Raw genomic sequence first — 26,395 nt, forward strand, 5'->3', positions numbered from 1 at the left:
ACAAGAGTCCCATGAATGATCACATTTTACAAATGAGAAAATTGAGGACTAGATCACATTGTAATTTTTTCCAAGATCAAAGCTATAATTGTATTGTAACTATGAATTTACTAGTTGCAGGCTTTTACATTTCTGGTTTCATAAAGGGGATTATACTCAATAAACACAGCTACTTAATACCCAACTACAAAAATTCAGAGGTTAGAGGTTTTTGTGTTCCTGCAAAGTACGAGACACTATGTGCTGTGATCATCTCAAACAGAGCAATATTCCAAAGAACACTCAGTTTCAGAGCAGAGAGACACACATTGATTTTACGGCAAGGCAGAACAAACTATGCCGAAATATAGAAGTCATAGTCATTTATGAGAAAGGCACTTAGGAAGGTTTATGGGCTCAAGTAAGGCTTCCTGGGGACAGTGACATCAGAGCTAGGTTTTGAGGGATGGGAAGGTAGGGATGAGAAGAACATGGATTGGATCAAAGAAGTGAAAGGTGACATCCAGTGGTGCTACAATGCTATTGCCACTTTTAATCTTATAATGAGTGCAAGGTCAACACAAGCACAAGAAAACAGATAGAAACTGCCATATTTAGTTTTGCTTTGGATTGACTGGAGAAGGGAAGATTAATTAAATGGGGCATATGCTTTTCTCTTTTTCTTTTTTTTTTTCTTGTTTCCCTGATCCAACCCTTTGACTCTTAAAATATTGAATAATATCCAACGATGAAATATCCAATGATTATTGTAGAGGTGAACACTCTTCCCTTGAGGAAATAGCTTCTCTGTTGATAGCTTTATTCAAAATCACATAATTTCACTCTGTGAAGGAATATAATGCAGAGTTTATAGGTCAGACTTAAAAAACCAGAATGCTAGGATTGAAATCCTGACTTTAACTATTGTCTTTTGGCAAGAATCTTTACCTCTTTTTGCCTCTGTGTTCTCATTTATAAAATGGGCATACTACTAATGCCTAAGATGTAGAATTTTGTATTTATGGAATGAGAGAAACATGAAAAGTACAATGTCTAGTACATTGTCAGCACTCAGTAAATATTAGCTTATTGCTATTCAATTGCAAAACTACCTGGGACTCAACTCAAATATTCAAGCAAATAGAATCTTCATCTAAACGGGTACATGAAAGGTCCTGGAAACACAGAGGCAATAGCTTGATTTTGGATATGGCTTATTTAGAGATTAATGTAAATCCAAAGAAAAATGTTCAAGAGAGTATAGGCAACTCACACTCTATCTGGGATGTTAAGAGTTAGCATTCCAACAGTGGATATGGCAGGATGGTAGAGTTGTTCAGGCTATGGCAGAAACCATGGTCAGAACAATGTTTGTGTAATAACTAAGGGTGGTTGGCAGGGATGGGCATAAATTTAGTGGGACCCTAACAGGAATAATAAGAATATAGGGAAGCCTCTTCTAGAATATTAAATAGATCAAGTCTCAGTAGGAACCAGAGCCAAATTAGATACAAAAGCATCATGTTGTACTATTGACTGTGAAGTCACTAAAGGATATAGAAGTTTTCATCCTAATGAACACAAGGGTATACATTATACCATGAGGCCTGTGAGAACTCAGAACTTAATAAGATAAATGAAAAATGAGTGTCTTGGATTGGCTTGCTCACTCCAGGTATACCAGTTGCCTTGGGTAAGAAATATACCTTCTAATTCTCTGTTATCTCAAATATAACACAAGCTTGGTAATACATATTTTACAATGTTGCTGTAAGGATGAGAAAAGATAATGTATTAAAAATGATGCAAATTTTGAAGTGTAGTAACACAAATTTTGTTGTGGTTATTGTATTATTTTTATTCCTTTGTATCTCTTCAGGGTTTTTTCTTATTCTACATGTCTCTTCAGAGGAGAATCTTGTGAAGATTTTCTATGTTCTAAAGTGTTTTTTTCTTAATATATCTGGGAACCCTCTTGTTTTTAACCTTACTTTACATACATTTTATTGACTCCAGCAGAATGTTTTTAACCCTCAAAAATCTTCTCTTACTTGGGAACTGTCATCTCTATTGTAGATCTCATGCAGCTATTTGAGAAGTATTTAAAAACTTCCGTCTGAGTTAGAAGCACAGTTAGGTCAGTGTGCTTGTGTTGGGGAAAAAAATTAAAAGCTGGGCACTGACTACTTATTTTTCATTTGGAATTGCAATGTCAGAATCACTGTGGTAAGAGTTTGTTTTGCCTTAACTGAATGAGGTCATCTATTCATACTCACCTATTTATATTTACTAAGGTAATTTTCACTTATTTCAACTCAGAAGACCTTCCCTTCTTTTAAGCTCAACAAAAGATTTTAATTGACTTTGGATCCTGCTATCATTAGAAAATTTATCTTTGAATAATAAGCAATATGCTAATCATGGAAGACTATTCTTACAGGATGATCATTTCATGACCTCCAAGTTGAAAACTCACTTAAGCTAAAAGCATTGATGGTACATTTTTATTTAGTTGTTTTCCTCTGTATAAATACTTCACAACTAACATCCTCTGGTGGATGGCTTTATTAATATATAACATTGGTTCAGACACTTGATTAAATTCTACTGGCCTGAGGATAAAAATAAACCATTGCCTTTCCACGAACCACATTTACCTATTTATTCAGCGGCACTCACACTTTTCTAAACAGCCTATGGAGTATTATTTGTAAGCTAAACATCATGTTTATAAAATGTAGTCTTTACTTTTGATTATTGTCTGAATTCTTGTTGGGAAAAATTGAATATTCTCATTTGATCTATGCATATAAAGTCATGACCAATATAAATGTGAAGGCAGAAATGTGCATGGTTGACATGTTGGCACCCTCAAAATAACAAAGAATTATATTGAAACAGCAGGCTTTGACCTTTTCCCCCAATTATATACACATTTTATTTTTGGATACATATCCCCAACTTGCTTTCCCAAAAGGCAGCTTTAATTCACATTCTCACCAGCAGATTTTATTATGCTGGTTTCCGCAGATTTTCAGCAGTGGGTGTTTTCAGTCTTTAAAACCTTTTCAAATCTGAGTTATGAACGATAAATCTCAATGGTGCATTTATTTGTTTTTAAAGCAAATACTATGAATGAGACTATGTATTTACCACCATGTTTATTCATTAATAAGTTTTCTTACACTGTGATTTCCTTACTTATAACTTTTGCCCGTTTTTCTTTGGGGGTGTTAGTCTCTTACCTATCTTTTATATTAGGCCATTTCTACACTTTAATAGGTAATTGTGTTTCATAACTTATTACATGCTCAGCAGGATTTCACTTTTAAAGCAAAAGGTCTGGTTAGGTATGTGATAGGTTCTTCAGAGTTACGAGTTCTTTACAAAGGAACATGCTCAAAATTCTGGCTTGAGACATTTGAAATATTTTTTCCCATATGCAACATAGTAATATATGGTTATAGGTCTCTCATTGATCAGGAATTTTAAGTACTGTGACAGGATTTTTGTTTCTTTTTTTTTTTTTTGTAGTTTTTGTTTTTCTAAGTGCAGGTATACACAAGTGGATAATTTATAATTTTTAGTTAATGAAAGACTCATCATTGGTTCACACATAGTCTATTTTTATTTAGAGATGTATTTACTTATTTATTGTTAAAAATGCACTGAACAATCATGAAGTCACTCCTATAAATGAAAACTAGAACTTGACAATTATCTCTAATTTTCTCCCTCCATTCCTTTCACCTGCCTCTGACTACGCAAGGCAACCAGCACTTTAAATACACTACTTCTCGTTTTTATATAGTCATATACCAATATGCATCCTTAAATGTATATTCTTTGGTTGTAGTTATGTTTTTAAAAAAAACTTTAGACAAATTAAACATAACAGAATCGATTAGAGCAAAGAACAAGCCATGAATTGAACAGTACTGAGATCCAGAAGCAATTTGGAGAGCTCTGCTCAGCAGTATGAGGCGTGTGCTTTACTAGGCCAAATACAGAAGCAAATTAGAGAAACCACCTGATTAGCTACAGGTGGGCATCTGAACTTTTGAGCATGGTGTAATGAGCTGATTGCTTGTGATTGGATGAAACACAGCTGCTTGTGATAGGCTGAAACTTGGCTGTTTGTTATCCTTCTAAATTAGGTTTCAGTTTCTTACATACTAAGTAAATTAGTGATATGGTTTAGCTGTGTTTCCACTCAAATCTCATCTCAAATTGTAATCTCCATAATTCCCACCTGTGGAGGGAGGGACCTTGCAGGACGTGATTGGATCCTGGGGGGTGATTTCCCAGATGCTGTTCACCTGCTAGTGAGTGAGTTCTCAGGAGATGTGATGGTTTTATAAATAGCAGTTTCCCTTAGGCTTGTCTCTTTCCTGCCACATTGTGAAGAAGACGCTTGCTTCTTCTGCGCTATCTGCCATGATTTTAAGTTTCCTGAGGCCTCCCTAGCCATGTGGAACTGTGAGTAAATTAAACCTCTTTCCTTTATAAATTAACCAGTCTCAGGTAGTATCTTTACAGCAGTGTGAGAATGGACTGATAGAATTAGGTTGCAATTTTCTACATAGGGACTCAAGGGATGGAGGCTGACTCAGGCCAAATTTAACAGTTGCTTGTAACTTTATGAAATGTATCATTATACTATATGCAATATTTATGGGAATGTGTGTTTTACTTACCTTTTGTTTTAAAGATTCATTTAATTTTTTTCTCTCCAGGCAATTAAAAAAATCAGTCTTTTAGAGTGACAGAGTATTCTGTACTTCCAAATGTTACTCATTTTAATACTGAGATTTTAAAAAAACAGCAGTGATTATAAGTTCAGAGAATCACTGAGAGGATGTCATCACAATAAGAACTGCTTTTTTATTTGGCTGTAGTGATTTTTCTTGTTTCCTCAAACTCTTGAAAGTAGCCTTTATTTTGCTTATTACTTTTATTCAAACAAGAGCTGGCTAAAATTGAGAGACTAAAGAATAATGTTCCCAACCAAGTGTTTTAATCATGCTGCCCAGAAACCCCTCTCTGTTTATGTAGACTGCATTCCTCCTTCACAAAAACAAGGTTATAATTATTAGAGACACCTTTATAGTGTTAAACTTTTGTAATTAGCCTTACACTAGGCATATTTTTTCTCACATTTAAGCAAACTATGTTTTAAAAATCTATTAAAATCTGACACATATGGGACTTTGAGCCCGTTTATTTGCTTAATTTAATTTGTTCTAATTAGGAAGTGAACACCAATTAGATAAGTATTAATTGATTGTGAGACATCTGTCTCTCAGAAGTAGAGCTGTAACTATAGTGCTGATTATCTTTTTTTCATCCTTCCCATGATAGCCATAATACCAAGTTTTGTAATGAGAAATAATCTTAATAATCACATAGTTCAGTGGTTTTCAATTCTGCCTGTATATTAGAAACACTGGGGAGTCATTACCCTGCCAGAATTATATTTATAATGATCAGAAACTGGAACAATGCAAATTACTATCAATAAGTTAATGAATAATTCTGTGATATAATAAAGTGGAATATTACCCACCAATGAAAATCAGCATATTGAGTCACAGAAGCTAGACACAATAAAATACATACTGTATGACTCCATTTATACAAAGGTCGAGAGTAGGTCAAATTAACCTATTATTGGAGAAATGAGATAGCTATTCGGGGGAAAGAAGGGAGTATTAACTGTTAAAAAGCAAAGGGGAATTTTCAGAGAAGATGGGAATATTCCAAGTATTTTCTAACATTTTATTATGAAAACTTTCAAATATACAGCAAAGCTGAGAGAATTTTACAATAAATATCCATGCCCAAGAGTCTACGATTAACATTCTACTATGATCCTTTTGTTACAAAAGTATCCATTTATCCATAATTTTACCCATCCATGCATAAATTACTTTTGTGTATCTCAAAGTAAATTGAAGATACTAATATAGTTACCATTTGTTTATCATTTATTACCATTTACTACCATTGGCAATCAGCATGCATATCATTAACTAGAGTTCGATACTTTAGTTTTTTTCCTTTTGAGTAATATTTATATGCAACGAAATGCCCAAATGTTGTTTATATTTAGAGTTTGGACAAGTGAATACACCTGTGTAATCCAAACTCCCATGAAGATATACAACATTCCTATTATCACAGAAAATTTCTTTATGCTCTTTCTTGGTATTGGCACTTTCAATATCCCCAGATGCAATCATTGTTCTGGCTTGTTTGCTCAATAGATTATTTTGCTTGTTCTATACTTTCATACAAATGTAATAATACAATATGAAATTGTGTCAAGCTTCTTTCACTCTTCTTGAGATTGATTCGTGTTGGTATATGTATTTGCAATCTATTTTTGTAATGTTCAGAAAGTCCATTGCATGAATATATCAGCATTTTATATACACTTCTATTCATGGACACTTGAAATGTTTCAAGTTTGTGCTGCCATAAAAACAGCTTCTTTGACCAATTTTGTACAAGTCTTTTTTTGTGAATATGTTTTAATTTTTACTGGAAAAATATCTACAAGTAGGAGTGTTGGTCACATCATTGGCACAAGTTTAATTTTACAAGAAACTGGCAGACTTATTTTCAAAATATTTGTCTTTTTAAATCTTTCCACTAAAAATGTGAGTTTGAGTTGCCCAAGAATCCCCAAAATATGTAGTTTTATCAGTCTTTTTAACTTTTATTCTGGTGGGAATGTAGTGACATTTCGTCGTGATTATAATTTTCATTTCCCTAGTAATAATTTGAGTAATTTACTTTTTTTCCATGTGATCATTGGTTGTTTGTATATCTTTATCCATTTTGTTAATTTTTTACTGGATTAATCTTTTTTATTCAGTTGTAGAAATACGTGTTAAACAATTCCTTTCTTGGATGTATATTTTGGAATATTTTCTCCCTGTTAATTATTCTTTTAATATCATTTTATGACCAGACATTTTTAATGAGTTTATCAATTTTTTACTTCCACAGTTATTGTTTTCTATGCATTTCTAAAATATGTTCATATATTTCTAATTCATGAAAATATTCTTTGACGTTTTATTCTAAAAGCCTTATGTATTAGGTTTAGAACTATTGTCTATCTTGAAATTTTCTGTATGATGTGAGGTAAGAGTCAAGCCTCATTTTCTTCACATGGGTATAATGTTTTCTCTGCATCATTTGGTGAAATTTTCTTTTCTCACTGCGTAACTTTGGTGACTTTAACAACATCAAATGACAATAGAAATATTTCTAGGGTTTCTAAGTCTTGGAATCAGGTAATACAAATGTTCCAATATTGTTCTTTAAAATTGCTTTTGATATTCTGTATCTAAATTTTGATATATTTCATAAAAATATTTGAATATGTACAGAATCATAGCATCAATGAAGAGAGATAAATTGACTCCTTTTCCTATTTGGATGCCTTTTATTTCTTTATCTTGCCTGACTGCTCTGGCTAGGACTTCCAATACTATGTTGAATAGCAGTGAGTAGGCATTACTGTCTTGTTAGAGTTCTTGAGAATGCTTCAGGCTTATGCCTGTTAGGTATGATGTTGGTTGTGGGTTTGTCATAGATGGCTCTTATGAAGGTCTAATATCCAGAACCCATAGGGAACCTAAACAGTTCAACAAGCAAAACATAACTTGAAAAGTGGGCAGCACACATGAACATACACTCAAAAAGAAGACATATAAATGGCCAACAAACATAGGAAAAATACTTAACATTATTAATTTAGAGGAATGCAAAACAAAACCACAATGATAAAAAGTCAAAAATAACAGATGCTGATGAAGATGAAGAGTAAAGGGAACGTTTATTTCTGATGGGACTGTATACTTTTGTAGTTCTCTGGTTATTTAGGGAATGTAAATTAGTTCAGCCACTGTGGGAAGCAGTTTGGAGATTTCTCAAAGGACTTAAAAATAGAACTACAATTCGACCCAGAAATCCCATTAGTGGGTATACACCCAAAGAAACATTGTTCTAGCAAAGGTATATGTTCAACCTAGCACTGTTCACAATAGCAAAGATGAAGAATCAACCCAGTTGGCCATTAATGGTGGATTGAAAAGAAAATGTGATGTGTGTGTGTGTGTGTGTGTGTGTGTGTGTGTATGTATATGTATATATCTCATATAATACATATACCATGTATATATAATGTGACACATATATATATCATTATGTGATAAATGTGATCTATATATCACACACATATAGGTATTTATATACATATATATACAAACACATATATACACACACACACCATGGAATACTACACAACCATAAAAAAAAATCATGTCCCTTTGCAGCAACATGGATGCAGTCAGAGGCCATTATTCTAAATGACTTGATTCAGGAACAAAAAACCAAATACCACATATTTTCACTCATAAGTGGGAAGTAAGCATTAGATACACATGGACATAAAGATGGGAATAACAGACACTGGGGACTAGTAGAGATAGGAGGGAAGGAGGCAGGCAAGGGATGAAAAACTACCTCTTGGGTAGTATACTCACTACATAGGTAATGGGATCATTTGTGTCACAAATCCTAGCATCATGGAATACATCCGTGTAACCAACCTGCACATGTACCCCCTGAATTTAAAATGACAGTTGAAATTTTGTTAAAGTTTGTCAATTATTTCAAAATATTTTTTGGGATTGCATTGAATCTACAGATTACTTTTTGAAGAACTGACATCTCAACCATGTTGAAACTTCCAGTCAATCCACATATTTAGCTTTTAAATTTCATTTATCAAAATGTAGTGTTTGGAATATAGGTATTGCATGTCATTTGTTACCCTTGTTGTTAAGCATGATTTTTTGGAACCTATTGTAAATAAATTTATTTTAAAATTTTATTCTTCAGTTTCTGCTGGCAGTATACAAAATACAATGACTTTTGTATATTAATATTGTACTCTGTAGCATTAATTTATGTATGCTTAGTAGTTTTTATACTACACAGGAATTTTACGTACAAAATTATGTGCCAATAGACGGTTTCATTTATTTTAGATCTCTAACTTTTATTTCCTCTGTTTCTTATTGCAATGGCTTTTACCTACAGCATGATATTGAGTAGGAGGGGTAAGAGTGAGCATCCTTGTTTGGCCAATTATTGTGGGAAAGTATTCAATATTTTACCTTCATATGTGATGCCAGCTGTTTTCTCTAAATGTTATTTACCAATTTGCTAATAATTTTAAAATTATAAATTGGTATTTTATATGTAATCTTTGCGTCTTTTGAACTAATCATACAGTTTTTCTCCTTTATTCCTTTGTAATAATGATTTACATTAATAAATTTTTGAATGCTATAACAATCTTGCATTCTTGGCACATCCACTAACTTTTCCTCATAATATATCTGTTTATATATTGCTGACTTTCATTTGCTTGTATCTTAGTAATAGTTTTCTTGTTTCTATTCATGAGGGACGAGTACATATTATAATTTTTATATTTTTGTCAAGTTTTGTAGTAGGATTATGCTAGCTTTATAATAAATGGGAATTATATTCTCTCAATTTCTAATATGTGTCAGATTGCTGTTTTTTTTTCTTAAATATCTGATAGCATTCACAAGTGAAGTGATCCGTGCATTGTGTTTTCTTTGTGGAAAGGTTCTTCATATTCTCTCTCTTCCTGTCTGTCTCTGTCATTTTTTTGTGTATATATATATATCTCTACAGATATACACATGTAATTATAAAGGGCTATTATGATATACTGTTTTATATTGTGCTACTCTTTCTTCTCGGTAAGTTATACTTTTTAAGGAATTTGTTCATCTTACCTATGTTGTTAAATACATTGGCATACATTGTGTTATATTACAATGATAGCGTCTGTATTGGTAAGCCCTATTGTATTTCTGATGTTGGTATCTTGTACTTTTTTCCTTTATTAATCAATATCTCAAAATATTTCTTCATTATCTTCAGCTTTTCTATTAGCCGGATTTTGGCTTTGATAATTTTCTTGATTGTTTCTTTATTTTATATTTGATTGATTTCTGCTCACTTATTCTTTCCTTTAAGTAACTTGTGCTTAGTCTTTTTCTGTTTTAGCTTCTTAAGGTGAAACCTTAGATCATTGAGTTCAGAGTTTTCTTGTTTTGAAATATAAGCATTAAAGCTGAAAATTTCCCTTGAAATGTTTCTTTAGCTGTATAACACAAGTTTTTATATGTCTATTATTCAATTTGAAACATTTTCTAATTTCCATTGGGTTTTTTCTTTCATGTGTAAATTTAGAGGCATATTTAATTTTTCAATATTTTGTGGCTTGGTGGATATATTACTGTTATTGATTTCTAAATGTAATTACATATTGAGTAACCTTACTATGAGTACTGTAACTAATTAAGACAAACTCGATATCTTAAAACAACACAAATATGTAACAATACTCTGGGTATTATCCATCTTGGGGGAAAATTCCTCTTCTATGGACTTCTGAAACTAGAAGACAATTTATCTGCCTCCAAGATACAATGGTTAGAGAGACATGGGATAACAATTGTAGGAATTACTATTCCTAAAGGGAGAAAACGGAAGAAAGAAAGGAATCATCAGTTGTGAGAAATTTTGAAATCTAACTAGACAAATTCCATTAGGTTTCAAAGCCTAGGATTAACTCTCTGTCGTTTGGGACTCCATGCCTGAGCCCAGGGTTCTGCCCTTGAAGCTCTTCTTCCTTTTTCTGGAAAGAGAGTGCATATTTGCATCTGAGTAGTTTTATCAGCCTGTTTCCTGTCTGTAAAATTTTGGGAGTCCAACAACTTTTTTATTTTGTCTGTATCTCAATCCAAGCTGGTAATGTTTCTGGTGACATAACATTATCATTCAGGTATATGATCTGTCTTTAACATAGCATATGCACCTCAAAGAAATGTGTGTTCTGCAGTTGTCTGGTTTAGTGGTCTATAAATATCAATTCGGCCAAAGTTGTTGATTATCTTATTTAGATCATCTGTATCTAATTTGTATCTGCATCTAATATACATCATTTGTATTTCTAGTTTTAGTTTGTTTTTGTGGGTACATAGTAGGTGTATATATTTATGGATGTTTTATACAGACAAGCAATGTAAAATGATTAAATCAGGGACAATGGGGGTATCCATCCCCTCAAGCTTTTATCCTTTGTATTAAGAACAATTCAATTATACTCATTTTATTTAAAAATGCACGATTATTACTGACTATAGTCACCCTGTTGTGCTATCAAATAGTAGGTAGTATTCTTTCTAACTAATTTGGTACCCATTAACCATCCCCAACACTTGCCCAGCCTCCCACTACACCTCCCAGCCTCTGGCAACCATCCTTCTACTCTCTATGTCCATGAATTCAATTGTTTTGATATTTAATTCCCAAACATAAGTGAGAAAATGTTTGTCTTTCTGTGCCTGGCTTATTTCACTTAACACAATGATCTCTGTTTCCATCATGTTGTTGAAAATAACAGGATCTCATTCTTCGTATGACTGAATAGTTCTTATTGTGTTTATGTACCACATTTTCTTTATCCATTCATCTGTTGATAGACACTTAGGTTGCTTCCAAATCTTAACTATTGTAAATAGTGCTGCAACAAACGTAGGAGTGCAGATATCTCTTCAATATACTGATTTCCTTTTGTGTATATACCCAGCAGTGGGATTGCTGGATCAGACGGTAGCTCTATTTTTAGTTTCTTGTGGTACCTTCAAACTTTTCTCTGTAGTAATTATACAAATTCACATTCCCTCCAATAGTGTACAAGGGTTCCCTTTTCTCCACATCCTTGACAGTATTTATTGCCTGTCTTCTGGATATAAGCCATTTAAACTGTGGTGAAATGATTTCTCATTGTAGTTTTAATTTGCATTTCTCTGATCAGTAATGTTCAGGACATGTTCATATGCCTCTTTGCCCCTTGTATGTCTTTTGAAAAATATTTATTCACATCTTTGCTTGTTACTTGATCAGATTATTGGATTTTTTTTTTCCTGTAGAGTTTCTTGAGATCTTTATATATTCTGGTTATTAATCCCTTGTCAGAGGGGTAGTTTGCAAATATTTTCTTCCATTCTGTGAGTTGTCTCTCTACTTTGTTGATTGTATTCTTTGCTGTGCAGAAGCTTTTAAACTTGATGTGATCCCATTTATCTATTTTTGTTTTGGTTGCCTATGCTTCTAGGACATTGTTCAAGAATTTTTTGTCCAGACCGATGTCTTGGAGATTTTTGCCAATGTTTACTGGTAGTAGTTTTATACTTTGAAGTTTTACGTTTAAGTATTTAACCCACTTTGATTTGATTTTTGTACATGGCAAAAGATAGGGGTCTAGTTTTATTCTTCTGCATATGGATATCCAGTTTATTGAAGAGACTCTTTTCCCCGGTATATGTTATTGGCATATTTGTGGTAAATGAGTTCACTGTAGATGTGTGGATTTATTTTTGGGTTCTGTATTCTGTTCCATTTGTCCCTGCCAGTACCATGCTCTTTGGTAACTATAGTTGTGTTTTGAAATTGGGTAAAGCACTTCCTCCAGTTTTGTTCTTTTGGCTCAGTACAGCTTTGGCTATTCTGCGTCTTTCATAATTCCATATACATTTTAGGATTGTTTTGTCTATTTCTGTGAAGATACTAGTTGTTGTTCTGATAGCAGTTGCATTGATTCTGTAGATTGCTTTGGGCAGTATGGACATTTTAACAATCTTGGTTCTCTAATCCATGAACATGGACTATTTTTTTCCATTTTTTGTGTCCTTTTCCTTTTTGTTCAGTATTTTATAGCTTTTTTATTATACATATCTTTCACTTGTTTGATTAAGTTAATTCCTAGGTATTTTTATTTGTGCTTACTGTAAATGGGATTACTTTTTAACTTTTCATATTGTTCACTGTTGGCAAACAGAAATGCTGATTTTTGTATGTTGATTTTTGTATTCTGTAACTTTACTGAGTTTGTATATCAGTTCTAGCAGTTTTTTATGGAGTCTTTAGGTTTTTCTTAATATAAGATCATATTATCTGCAATAAGAGTGAATTCTTTCTTGTCAATTTGGATGCCCTTTGTTTCTTTCTCTTGTCTGATTGCCCCAACTAGGACTTCCAATACTGTGTTGAATAACAGTGGTGAAAGTGGGCATCCACGTTGTGTTGCAGATCTTAATGGAAAGGTTTTAAGTTTTTCATTCAGTATGATACTAGCTGTGGGTCTGTCATATATGGCTTTTATTATGTTGAGGTATGTTTCTTTCCCTGGTTTTTTGAGGGTTTATATCATGAATGGATGTTGAATTTATCAAATGATTTTTCAGCATAAAAGTGAAATGATCATATGGTTTTATTCTTAATTCTATTGATATGATGTACCACACTGGTTGATTTGCATATTTTAACTATCCTTTCATTCCAGGGAGAAATTCAGCTTGGTTGTGATGAATGAACTTTCTAATGTATTGTTAAATTCAGTTTGCTAGTATTTTATTGAGGATTTTTGTATCAATATTCAGCAGAGATATTGGCTTGCAGTTCTTTTTTTGATGTGTCTTTGATTCTGGTATGAGGGTAATAGTAGCCTCATGAGTTTGGGAGTATTTCCTCCTATTATTCAGAATAGTTTGAGTAGGATTAGTATTAGTTCTTTAAATGTTTTGTAGAATTCAACAGAAAACCCATTGGTTCAATCTTGGTAGGCTGTATTTGTGTAAGATCCTGTCCATTTCTTCTAGATTTCCAGTTTATTGACATGTGGTTGCTCATAGTACCTGCTAATGATCCTGGGAGTTTCTGTAGTATCCCTTGTAATGTCTCATTTTCTATTTCTAATTTTATTTGAATCTTGTCTCATATTTTTCTTAGTTGGGCTAAAGGTTTGTCAATTTTTTTTTCAAAAGACCAACTTTTTATTTCATTCATCTATTGTATGTTTTTTCTATTTCAGTCTCATTTATTTCTGCTGTAATCTTTATTATTTCTGCTACTAATTTTGGGTTTTCTTTTCTAGTGCTTTTCAAGTTCAAGATACATTATTAGATTGTTCATTTGAAGTTCCTCTTTTTTGATTTGGCACTTATAGCTATAAACTTCCCTGTTAGTACTGGTTTTTGCTGTATCACATAGGTTTTGATATGTTGTATTTCCATTAGTTGTTTCAAGACAATTTTCAGTTTCCTTCTTAGTTCTCTCATTGATCCACTGGTCATTCAAAAACACATATTATTTAGTATCCAAAATTCTTATTAATTTCTGGTTTTATTCCACCAGGTCAGAGAAGTTGATTGATACCATTTCAATGTTCTGATTATTTTAAGACTTGTTTTGTGACTTAACATATGGTCTATCCTTGAGAATGATCTATGTGTTGAGGAAAAGAATGTATCCTGCAACTCTTGGATGAAATGTTCTATAAATATATATTGGATCCACTTGATCTGTAGTGCAGAAAATTTCCTTCATTGGTTTTCTGTCTAGAAGATCTATTCAATGCTAAAAGAGGGGTGTGGAAGTCTTCAGTTATTATTTTAATGGGACCTATCTCTTTAGCTCTAATAATATGATTTATATATCTGGGTCATCCAGTGTTGTTGGGTGTATATTTTTATAATTGTTAAATCTTCTGGCTGAATTGATTTCTTTATCATTATATCGTGAGCTGCTTTATCTCTTTTACAGACTTGTCATGAAATCTATTTTGTCTGATATAAGTATAGCTACTTCTGCTTTTTAAAAAATTTCCATTGGCATGGAATATCTTTTTTCATTCCTTTATTTTTAATCAATTTGTATCTCTATAGAGGAAATATATTCCTTGTAGGCAACAGGTCAATGAGTCTTATTTTTTCATCCACTCCTCCAGTCTATATCTTTTGATTGGAGAGTTTATTTCATTTACATTTAACGTTATTAATTAAGGACTTACTCCTGACATTTTGTTACTTGTTTTCTGGTCTTCTCTTTATTCTTTGTTTCCTTCCTGTCTTCCTTTAGTGAAGGTGATTTTCTCTGGTGACATGATTTAGTTACTTTTTTATTTTTTGTGTATCCATTTTATGTTTTGGGTTTGAAGTTACCATGAGGCCTGCAAATACTATCTTGTAGCCCATTATTTTAACCTGATAACAACTTACACTATTTGCCTAAACAAAACTAATAAAAACATCTCCCCATTTTAAAATATTTTATTTTTGTTTATATCTTACTGTACTATGTCTTGAAAAGTTGTTGTAATGTTTTATTGGTTCACTGTTCAGTCATTCTATTTAGGATAAAAGTAGTTTACACACCATGGTTACAGTGTTATAGTATTTTGTCTTTATTTACTATTACCAATGAGTTTTGTACCTTCAGGTAATTACTTATTGCTCATTAAGGTCCTTTTTTTCCCTAACTGAAGTACTCCCTTTAGCATTTCTCATAGGATAGTTCTAATGTTGACGAAATCTCAGTTTTTATTTGTCTAGGAAAGTATTTCTCCATGTTTGAAAGATATTTTCACTAGATATACTATTCTAGGGTAAAAACTTTTCTTCTTCAGCACTTTAAACATGTTATGCCACTCTCTCCTGTCCTGTAAAATTTCTGCTGAAAAGTCTGCTGCCAGAGGTGTAGACGCTCCATGTATGTTAGTTGTTTCTTTTCTCTTGATGCTTTTAGGATCCTTTCTTTATCCCTGACCTTTCGGAATTTGATTATTAAATGTCTTGGGGTAGTCATCTTTGAGTTATATCTGCTTGTTGTTCTATAATCTCCTTGTACTTGGATATTGAGATATTTTTCGAGGTTTGGGAAGTTCTCTGTTATCCCTTTGGACAAACTTTCTACCCCTATCTTTCTCTACCACCTCTTTAAGCCCAATAATTCTTAGATTTGCCCTTTTGAGGCTATTTTCTAGAAATAGAATGCTTCATTGATTTTTCTTTTTTATTTTGTCTCCTCTTACTGTATTTTCAAATAGCTATAGCTTGTCTTCAAGATCGCTAATTCTTCTGCTTGATCAATACTGCTATTAAAGGTCAGTATTCCAATTGCATTGTTTAGCTCCAGAATTTCCTGCTTGATTCCTTTAAATTATTTCAATCTCTGCTAAATTTACCTGATAGGTTTCTGAATTCCTTCTTTATGTCATCTTAAATTTATTTGTTTGTTTGCTCAATGCAGCTATTTTGAATAATCTGAAAGGTCACATATCTGTTTCTTTGATTGGCCCTTAGTGACTTATTTAGTTCATTTGGCTAGGTTATCGTTTTCTGGATGGTGTTGATACTAGCAGTTTTCTTTGGTGTCTGGGCATTGAAGAGTTAGGTATTTATTGTATTCACCAATACCAGTCTAGGCTTGTTTATACCCATTCCTCTTGAAAGACTTTCCAGGTATTCAAGAAAACTTGAGTGTTGTGATATAAGCTATATCTGCTTTAGGAGGCACCCCAAGCCCAGTAACACTGTGGTTCTTGCAGACTCATAGAGGTACTGCCTTGGAGGTCTTAGATAAGAATGGGGAGAATTCTCTGGATTACTTAGGCAGATACCCTTATTGTCTTTCCATGCTTTCTCCCAAATAGTCTTTCTCTCTGTTCTGAACCACCTAAAGCTGAGAGTAGAGTGACACAAGCACCCCTGTGGCCACGTCTCTATGAGTGTGTTGGGTCAGACCTGAAGCCAGCACAGCACTGGTCCTCACCCAAGGCCTACTATAACCACTCCCTGGTCACTATCTGTGTCCACTCAATATAGCCCTGGGGCTCTACAATAAGCAGGTGGCACCAGCCAGGCCTGTGTCCTTCCCTTCAGGGCGGTAATTTCTGCTAGGCCCCAGGTGAGTCCAGAGGTGCTTTCCAGGAATCAGATACTAGAATAAAAAACCTTAGTAGTCTACTTGGTCTTCTACTGTACTGTAACTGAGATGGCACTCAAACCACGAGATAGTCCTTCCCTCTCTTCCCTTCCTTTTACAAAGTAGTGAGCCTCACCCTGTACCCACTACTGTACAGGCCACAAGGAGTACTACCAGACTATTGCTCATGTTCTTTTAGGCCCAAGGCTCCTGAGTCAGTTCATGGTGAGTACTGCCTGGACTGGGACCTACCCTTCAGAAAAGTGGGCTCTCCTCTGGCCCAGGGAAATGCCATCCAAGAGTCAAGTCCTGGAATCAGTACAAGTGCCTGCCTGGCGCTCTAACCCCCTGTGGCCATGCTGATACATAAAGTGCAAGACAAAATCCCCTTTACTCAAGCAGAGGGAGTTTTGCCCTGTAGCTAACACAGTTGGTAATATACTGTGTCTCACCCAAGCACCTCAACATAGTACCTGGATATTGCTGCTGGTTATTCAGGGCTCAAGGTTCTTTTCCTTAGCAGGTGATGAATGCTGCCAGAACTAGATCCTTTCCTTCAGGGAAGCAGGTTCTCTTCTGCCCCAGGGTGTGTCTAGAAATGTCATCCAGGAGCTAGGTCCTGGAACAGAGGCTTTGAGATTCTGACTGGTGCCCTATCCTACTGTGGCTGAGCTGGTATCCAAGATGCAAGACAAAGTCTTTAAGCCCAGTGACTCTTAGATTTGCCCTTTTGAGGCTATTTTCTAGATCCTGTAGAAATGCTTCATTGACTTTTATTTTTTATTTTGTCCCCTCTCACTGTATTTTCAAATAGCTTGTCTTCAAGATCGCTAATTCTTTATTCTGCTTGATCAATTCTGCTATTAAAGGTCAGTATGCCAATTGCATTGTTTAGCTCCAGAATTTCTGCTTGATTCTTTTTAATTATTTCAGTCTCTGCCAAATTTACCTGATAGGTTTCTCAATTCCTTATTCCTGCTCTTTCCTCTTTTCTCTTAGAGTGGAAGGGGTCTTTTTTGGCTCCATGAGCTGTGCATTACGGGGTTGGGGAAAGGGAATACCAGCGTTCCCTTAGCCACCCCAGCTTGTCTCAGTGTATCATGTGCAACCCCAGTCCTCTATTGCTGGGCCTAAGTTCAGCACCAGGACTAACCTAAGAGTGGCAGTCCTTAAGGCCTACACTGCCTTTCAATTTTCTTGGGAGACACAGCCCTGTAGCCCTCAGTATCAACATTTGCAGGAACTCAAGTTCCAACCACTGGGATCGGTGATGATTTAAATGCTCCCTCTGTGGGTAGGCATCAGTTGAGTTTGGTCTGGTTTTCCTTTCTGCTCTAACAGGACAGCATTCAGTATAATGCCTAGCAGTTTCCTTAACTCTTCCTCCCTGGGGTGGCCAGATAAGCTCTCTGCACCACGCTGTCACTGGCCCCTGCTGGGAGTCAGGGAGGGGAGGCATCAGGGATTCAAGACTGCTTTTTCTTTTTAGTGCTTCCTTCATTGATGTAAAGATAAACCCAGGTACTATGAGTGCTTATCTGATTTGTGGGTTCTCATGAAGATTTTGTGTGTGTGTGTGTTGAAAGTTGTTAAATTGGTATCTTTTGGGGAGTGGGTTAAATCTGTGGAGCCATCTGCTCCACCATGTTGCTCCACCTCTCCTCGTCCTCTTACGTTTATATGAACATGTCTTTATTTGGCTTTCATTGTTGAAAGGTATTTTAGCTCTGCATAGGGTTCTTGATTTGTAGTTTATTTTTCTCTTAGCACATTGAAGATATTACTCAACTGTCTTTGATCCTCATAGTGTCTTATGAGAAATCAGTAGTTCCACATCGTTGTTTTCCTAGATGTAATGACTTGGTTTTCCCTGATTGGTTTTGAGATGCTTTCTATTACATTTTGATTTTAGCAATTTGACAATGATATACCCAAGCCTGGGCATTTAAAACATCCTGCTTCTGATTCATGAGCTTCTTATATTTGTATATGTGTTTATTTTTCACCAAATTTGAGATATCTCCTAGGCAGTATATACTTTTTCCCCATCTCTTAATCCTTTTCCTAATTCTAAATGTACATATGGTATACTTTTTTAGTGTGCCAAAAATATATCTGAAGCTCTTCATATATTTATTTTTTTCCTCTTTCATCTTCATGCTGGATTATTTCCACCATCAATCTTCAAGTTCCTTTATTTCCTCCTTTGTTTCCATTGTGCTTTTATGCTAAACAAATAGATGTTGAATTTCAGATAATATATTATCATTCTATAATTTTCTTTTTAGTTTTGACTTCTTTGCTGATAGTTTGAATGTTTATTGTAAGCTATTTTCCTTCAGCTCATAGTCATAATAGTTGCAATAAAATCTGTCTGCTAATTCCAACATCTGTATCATCTTGGGATTTGGCCTAATTTAATTACCTTTATTTGAGAATTAAATACATTATTATGGTTACTTGTATGTTGGATAAGTTTGAATTGAATCTTGAATATGGTAAATGCTATGTTGTAGAGACTCGATTCTGTTTTATATTTTGAAAGCACATTGATGTTTTTGTTTTGGCAAGCAATTTACTTGATTGAATTCAAATTGTAGAGGTTAGGTGTTCAACCACAGCTTAGATCTCGGTTAAAAGGTTAGTTGATTTAATGGTCAGCAGAAAGGTGTGTAAAATTAATGTGGAAAATTGACTTCCTCTCTTTGGATCTCTCTTTTTAGATTCTTTACTTTCCTGTGGGTCAAGTTATCTAAATTCTCTTCTTTGTAACTTGAGACCAAAGAGTCTGCTGTGGCTTCTCTAAGATTTGTGGCCCCATGTAGAACTGACTTTGTCCTCAGCCTACAAACTGAAAATAGAAAATTTGTGCTGTGCTACTACTTACTTACAAGTTTGAAATACCCTAGAATCTCTCTGCTTTAGCTCATTATCCAGTGTTTTTAGATGATTGTGTTTTTTATTTTGTTCAGAGTTTATAATTCTCATCTATAGGAGCATAAGGTCCTGATTGAGCTGCTTCATTTATTCCAGTATCTGAAGGATTTTACATTTGAAGGGAGTGATTATACAGATGTATACATTTGTCAGACTCATAAAAAGGTACATTAAAATGCATGATTTAGTTTTATGGAAATTATCCTTCAATAAGATGTTTTTAAAAAGTCAGTGTGTCAAATATGGGCTCAAATTGCTATATGCCAAAGCATGAACAATAAATATGGGGTATACCTCAAACCTATGACTCTGAGTAAAAGGGAAGGGATGATTTTTACTTCTAGGGGAAATCTAGAGATATTTTTGGTTGTTACGACTCGGGGTAAGCGGGCAAGTGGATATTACCGAACTCTAATAGGCAGAAGAGACCAGGGATGGTACTAAACATTCTGTAATGTAAAGGAGAGTTTCCTGCAATTAAGAGTTTTCAGCCCAAAATGTCATTAGTGTCAAGGTTGAAAAACCCTGCCTGAGACTGTTTAATACATTCTGTATATAAACTTGGGTACTAATATTTAAAGAGAAATCTCCAGATGATTGTAATTTGCTGACATAACTGAGGAAAAATTGACAGTCTATATAATTTTACTAATTATAAAAGTTAGACACAAGGAACTTAAGTAAATCACACCAATTTATAATTAGTAATACTAATATAGTATATACTAAAGCTATAGTATATTAGTATATACTAAATCTTAAAATTAGAACTCAGAATAAAGTTAAAATTTTACTACCTATCATGTCCTTTGATTTGATCTCAATTTACCAATTTTATTTATAACACTTTTCTCATATAATTTATGTTCAAGCCATACTAACCTTCTTACTATCCCTTGACCACCTCAAGCTACTCATATACTATGCCTTTGTGTATGCTCTCCTATCTACTTATGAACTAAAAATAGATCATTTTTGGAGTCTTATTTCACTCCCTCAAATGCATTAATTATCTCTTGCCTCTGAGTGTCTTTAGTGCTATTTAAAATATATTTCAAAATATAAAATATGACCATGTTTTTTTCTTTATAAGCTATGAACAAATAGAGTGATATACTCACATACACTTAGAGGTAGGACTTTTGGCCAAGCTGGTATTTTATTATTCCACTTGTATTAAACACAACTTTTAAAAAGTCTACAAACTTGATTTCATACAGTTTGACTTGAATCTTAGGAAGTTTGTCTCCTATTGGAATGAATGAAACTTGGATATTTCAGACCTTATATTGTAACTTTGGATTAAATATTCACTATTTATGGTAGTTATCTTACCTGAGGTATAAATATTTTTAAATTGCTTACCCATTTCCTAGATGAGATTTACTCACTGTTAGCCCTATTACAGTGCCCAGCAGCAACCATTACACTTTTAGGAAATGAAAACTTGATTAGTGCTAAGGACTCAAGCTATATTGATGATTCCTGTAGGTCTTTAGCTGATATTGGTGGTCCAAGTTTAATTTTGCTTCCATAATCCAAGTTGAATTATCCTTCATGCTTCCCCATTAGAAGTATTTCTTACCTTAGGAAATATTCCTCAAGCTTCTGGTATAAATACCTCTTTAGTTTTAATTCTACTTATTCCATCCTGACACATTTTCTAGAAGGTGATTTTTTTTTTTTAATTGCAGTATTCAAGGAATAAGAGTCAAACTGTGGAATCAGACTAAATTAAAATTTTGCTTGTGCTACCTAATAGCATAATGAACTTAAATGAGTTACTAAGTCTTTTGTTAATGCTATTGTGAGATATATATTTGATAGTATTTGGTGCTTAGAACACCTCTTGTCACAAAGCGTGAACTCTATAAATGTTGGCTGTTTTTTTCTCAAAGACTTCTTAAAAAGTGTATGAGTATGTTTTAAAATATAAATGTCTTTTAAAGTATTAAATATTTCAGAATTTCTCTTAAGTAATGTCTCAGTAACTGGCCAAATTAGTGTGCAATTTTCTTTTCCTGTATAATAAACTAAATAATTTTCATCCCATGTAGAGTTCTCCCAAAAGATTAAATTCAAATGTACCGTATACTTTTGTAATCAAATTGTATTGTGAGACCAAGGATAAGCTTTGTTTGCTCCAAAATGTATTTATACAGATATTTGTCATTGTTATTTAATAATTAAGAAATAAAACATAAGCTTGAAAGAAAGATAACATTTTATTTTAAATATGAACTTAATGATTTGGTAAAAATATTAAGTCAATAAAAACATCTAGTGATGTATGGGTCAGAAGAAAACAAAGGATGGATATAAATTATAAACATTCAAGGAAAATCTGCATTTAATATATTATTCCTCTTTAAAGGAAGATAACATAGAGATTGAAGGTGATATGTGATTATGTCGTTTATGTAATAAAGATAATCTGTGAATCCAAAGCATGGACCCATATTCAGAGGAAAGGCTTTTTGTAACATCAAATATTTCTGGAAAATGTGTGATTTGATTTAAACTAAAATGCTAGTGGTATATGGAATTACCAAATACAGTTGATAAAATCTGAGATAATTTCAAAACCATTGCTGGTGATTGGACAAGTTCTTTCTCAATAACTTATTTCTTCAAAAGTGTAAAGTATAAGTAAAAATAACAGATTAGAACAACACTTTTAACCAAGTGAGCTTATTGGTGTACCCAACAGCAGCAGAAAACTTCTTTTTAAGTAACCTCAGAATAAAAATTTAAAAACAAATATATTAGTTCAGCTGAAGGCTGGATAATGCTATTACACACTGATTCAAAGGTATAGTAGTCAATGGAGACAGTAGCTTATTAATCTCTCATTTTAACATTCTAGGGTAAGTATGTTTGTGTGTTGTAGGAAGTCACTTAGGGACTCAGGTTAGTAGAGAAGCTTTGCTATTCTTGACACATGAGTTTCAAGGTTTCTTCAGTTAAAGCCATTTTTAGGTAAGAAGGGAAAAAAAGAAGCAAATCCTAGACAATCATCTTTAAGTGGATAAGTTACATATAACACTTCACTTCCTATTTTAGTGAAGAAAATGTTTCCTGTGGCCATAATCACTGTCCTGTGGCCATAATCACTCAGGGAAGCTGAGATCTAGAAAATTTAATAGGTTTGCAGGTACTCAGCTATAGGTGAGATGAATTTGGGGCAACAGCAATAGTATTCAATGAAATATTTTACAGTACAATAGCAAACACTAAAAGTTAATATTACTATCCAAAATTGAAATGTATAGGAGCAAGAGAAAAGGTGAGAAAGAAGTATTTAAGTTTTAAAACTGCTCATAAAAGACAACCAAAGGAATCTAAAGAGATAGAGAAATGAGTGTATTTTGCTTGCTTCTTATTCAGTTGATTGGTGAGGGGCTAATATGATTTGGATTTGTCACCCAAATCTCATGTTGAAATGTAATCCCCAATGTTGGAGGGTAGGATCTGGTGGGAGGTGATTGGATTTTGGGTGTGGTTTCTCATGAATGGTTTAGCACCATTCCTCCTTGGTACTGTCTAGTGAATGAGTTCTCATGAGATCTGGTTGTTTAAAAGTGTGTGGCACCACTCCTCACTCCTCTTCCTCACAACCCTGCTTCCCTTTCACATTCTGCCATGATTATAAGTTTCCTGATGCATCCCTAGAAGTCAAGCAGATTGTCAGGATCATGCATCCTATACAGCCTGCAGAACTGTGACCCAATTAAACCTCTTTTCTCTATAAATTACCCAGTCTCAGGTGTTTCTTTATAGCAACGTGAGAATGAACTAACAGAAAATTGGTACTGAGGAGTGGGACATTGCTATAAAGATATCTGAAAGTATGGAAGTTACTTTGGAGAGGTGGGTAATGGGCAGAGTTTGAAAGAGTGAGGAGGGCTCAGGAAGAGGGGAAAATTTGAAACTCCCTAGAGACCAAAACGCTGGTGGTAATATGAACAGTGAAGGCTAGGTTCAGGAGGTCTCAGATGGAGATGAGAAACACTGGGAACTGGAGTAAAGGTCAGCTTTTGATATGGTTTGGCTGTGTCCCCACCCAAATCTCACTTTGAATTGTAGTAATTCCCACATGTCAAGGGCAGGGCCAGGTGGAAATAATTGAATTGTGGGGGTGGTTTTCCCCATACTGTTCTCTGTTCTCATGGTAGTAAATAAGTCTCATGAGATCTGGTTTTGTTATTTGTTTATTTATTTTTTGAGACAGAGTCTGGCTGTGTCACCCAGGCTGGAGTGCAGCGGCAGGATCTCTGCTCACTGCAAGCTCTGCACACCACCCCCCCTCAGTTCATGCCATTCACCTGCCTCAGTCTTCCGAGTAGCTGGGACTACAGGCACCTGCTACCACACCCAGCTAATTTTTTTGTATTTTTGGTAGAGATGGGGTTTCACTGTTTGCCAGGATGGTCTCGATCTCCTGACCTTGTGATCTGCCCGCCTCAGCCTCCCAAAGTGCTGGGATTACAGGCATGAGCCACCGTGCCCAGCTGAGATCTGGTTTTATGAATGAGAGTTCCCCGCATAAGCTTTCTTGCCTGCCACCATGTAGGACACAACTTTGCTCCAACCATCCACCTTGATTGTGAGGCCTCCCTGGCCATGTGGAACTGCGAGTCATTTAAACCTCTTTTATGAATTGCCCAGTCTTGGGTATGTCCTTATTAGCAGCATGAGAACAGACTAATACAGTAAATTGCTACCAGCTAGTGGGGCGCTGCTGTAAAGATACCTGAAAATGTGGAAGCAACTTCAAAAGTGGGTAACAGGTAGAGGTTGGAATAATTTAGAGGGCTCAGCAGCCAGGAAAATATGAGAAAGTTTGGAACTTCCTAGAGACTTGTTGAATGGCTTTGACCAAAATGCTGATAGTGATATGGACAATAAAGTCCAGGCTGAGGTGGTCTCAGATGGATATGATATGAGGAGCTTGGTGAGAACTGAAGTAAAGGTCACTCTTGCTATGCAAAGAGATTGGCTGCCTTTTGCCCCTGCCCCAGAGACCACTAAAACTTTGCACTTGAGAGAAAATTTGGGGTATCTGGTGAAGGAAATTTCTAAGTGGCAAAGCATTCAAGAGGAAGCAGAGCACAAAAATATGAAAAATTTGCAGCCTGACAATGCAGTAGAAAAGAAAAACCTATTTTCTGGGGAGAAATTCAAGCTGACTGCAGAAATTTGTATAACAAAGAGCCAAATGCGACTGGCCAAGACAATGGTAAAATGTCTCCAGGGCATGTCAGAGACTTTCACAGCAACCCTTCCACCACAGTCCTAAAAGCCTAGGAGGGAAAAGTGGTTTCCTGGGCTGGGTGTAGGGCCCCCCTGCTGTATGCAGTCTAGGGCAGTCTAGGGACTTAGTGCCCTGTGTTTTAGCCACTTCTGCCATGGCTAAAAGTGGCCAAGGTACAGCTCAGGCTGTGGCTTCAGAGGATGCAAGTCCCAAATCTTGGCAGCTTTCATGTGGTGTTGGTCCTGCAGTTGCACAGAAGTCAAGAATTGAGGTTTGAGAAACTTTACCTAGATTTCAGAGGATGTATGGAAATGCCTGGATGTCCAGGCTGATGTCTGCTGTGGGGTGGAGCCTTCATAGAAAACCTCTGCTAGGGCCTTGCAATAGGGAAATGTGGGGTGGGATCCACCATACAGAGTCCCCACTGGGGCACTGCCTAATGGAGCTGTTAGAAGAGGGCCACTGTCCTCCAGACCCCAGAATGGTAGATCCACCAGCAGCTTGCACTGTGCACCTGGAAAAGGCACAAACACTCAATGGTAGCCTCTGAAAACAGCCAGGAAGGGGGCTTTACCCTGCAAAGCCACAGGGATAGATCTTCCCAAGGCTGTGGGAGCCCATCTCTTGCATCAGCATGACCTGGATGTGAGACATGGAGTCAAAGAAGATCATTTTGGAGCTTTAAGATTTGACTGGCCTACTGGATTTCAGACTTGCATTGAGCCTGTAGCCACTTAGTTTTTGGCAATATCCCATTTGGGATAGGTGTATTTACCCAATGCCTATATGCCCATTGTATGTAGGAACCCAATACCTATATGTCCATTGTATGTAGGAAGTAACTAACTTGCTTTCGATTTTACATACTCAAGGTGGGACTTGACTTGTCTCAGATGAGACTTTAGACTGTGGACTTCTAAGTTAATGCTGAATTAAGAAGTTGGAAAACTGTTGGGAAGGCATGATTGGTTTTGAAATGTGAGCACAAGAGATTTGGAAGGGTCCAGGTGTGGAATGATGTGGTTTAGTGTGTCCCCACCCAAATCTCACATGGAATTTTAATAATCACCATGTGTCAAGGATAGGGCCAGGTGGAGATAATTGAATTATGAGGGTGGTTTCCCCCATACTGTTCTTGTGATAGTGAATAAGTCTCACAAAATCTGATAGTTTTATAAATGTGAGTTCCCTTGCATAAGCTCTCTTGCCTGCCACCATGTAAGATGTGACCTTGCTCCTCCTTTGCCATCCACCATGATTGTGAGACCTCCCTGGCCATGTAGAACTGTGAGTCAATTAAATCTCTTTCCTTTATAAATTACCCAGTGTCCCATAAAACAT

Source organism: Macaca fascicularis, chromosome 4 (assembly GCF_037993035.2).
Source record: "Macaca fascicularis isolate 582-1 chromosome 4, T2T-MFA8v1.1".
Lineage (NCBI taxonomy): Eukaryota > Metazoa > Chordata > Mammalia > Primates > Cercopithecidae > Macaca > Macaca fascicularis.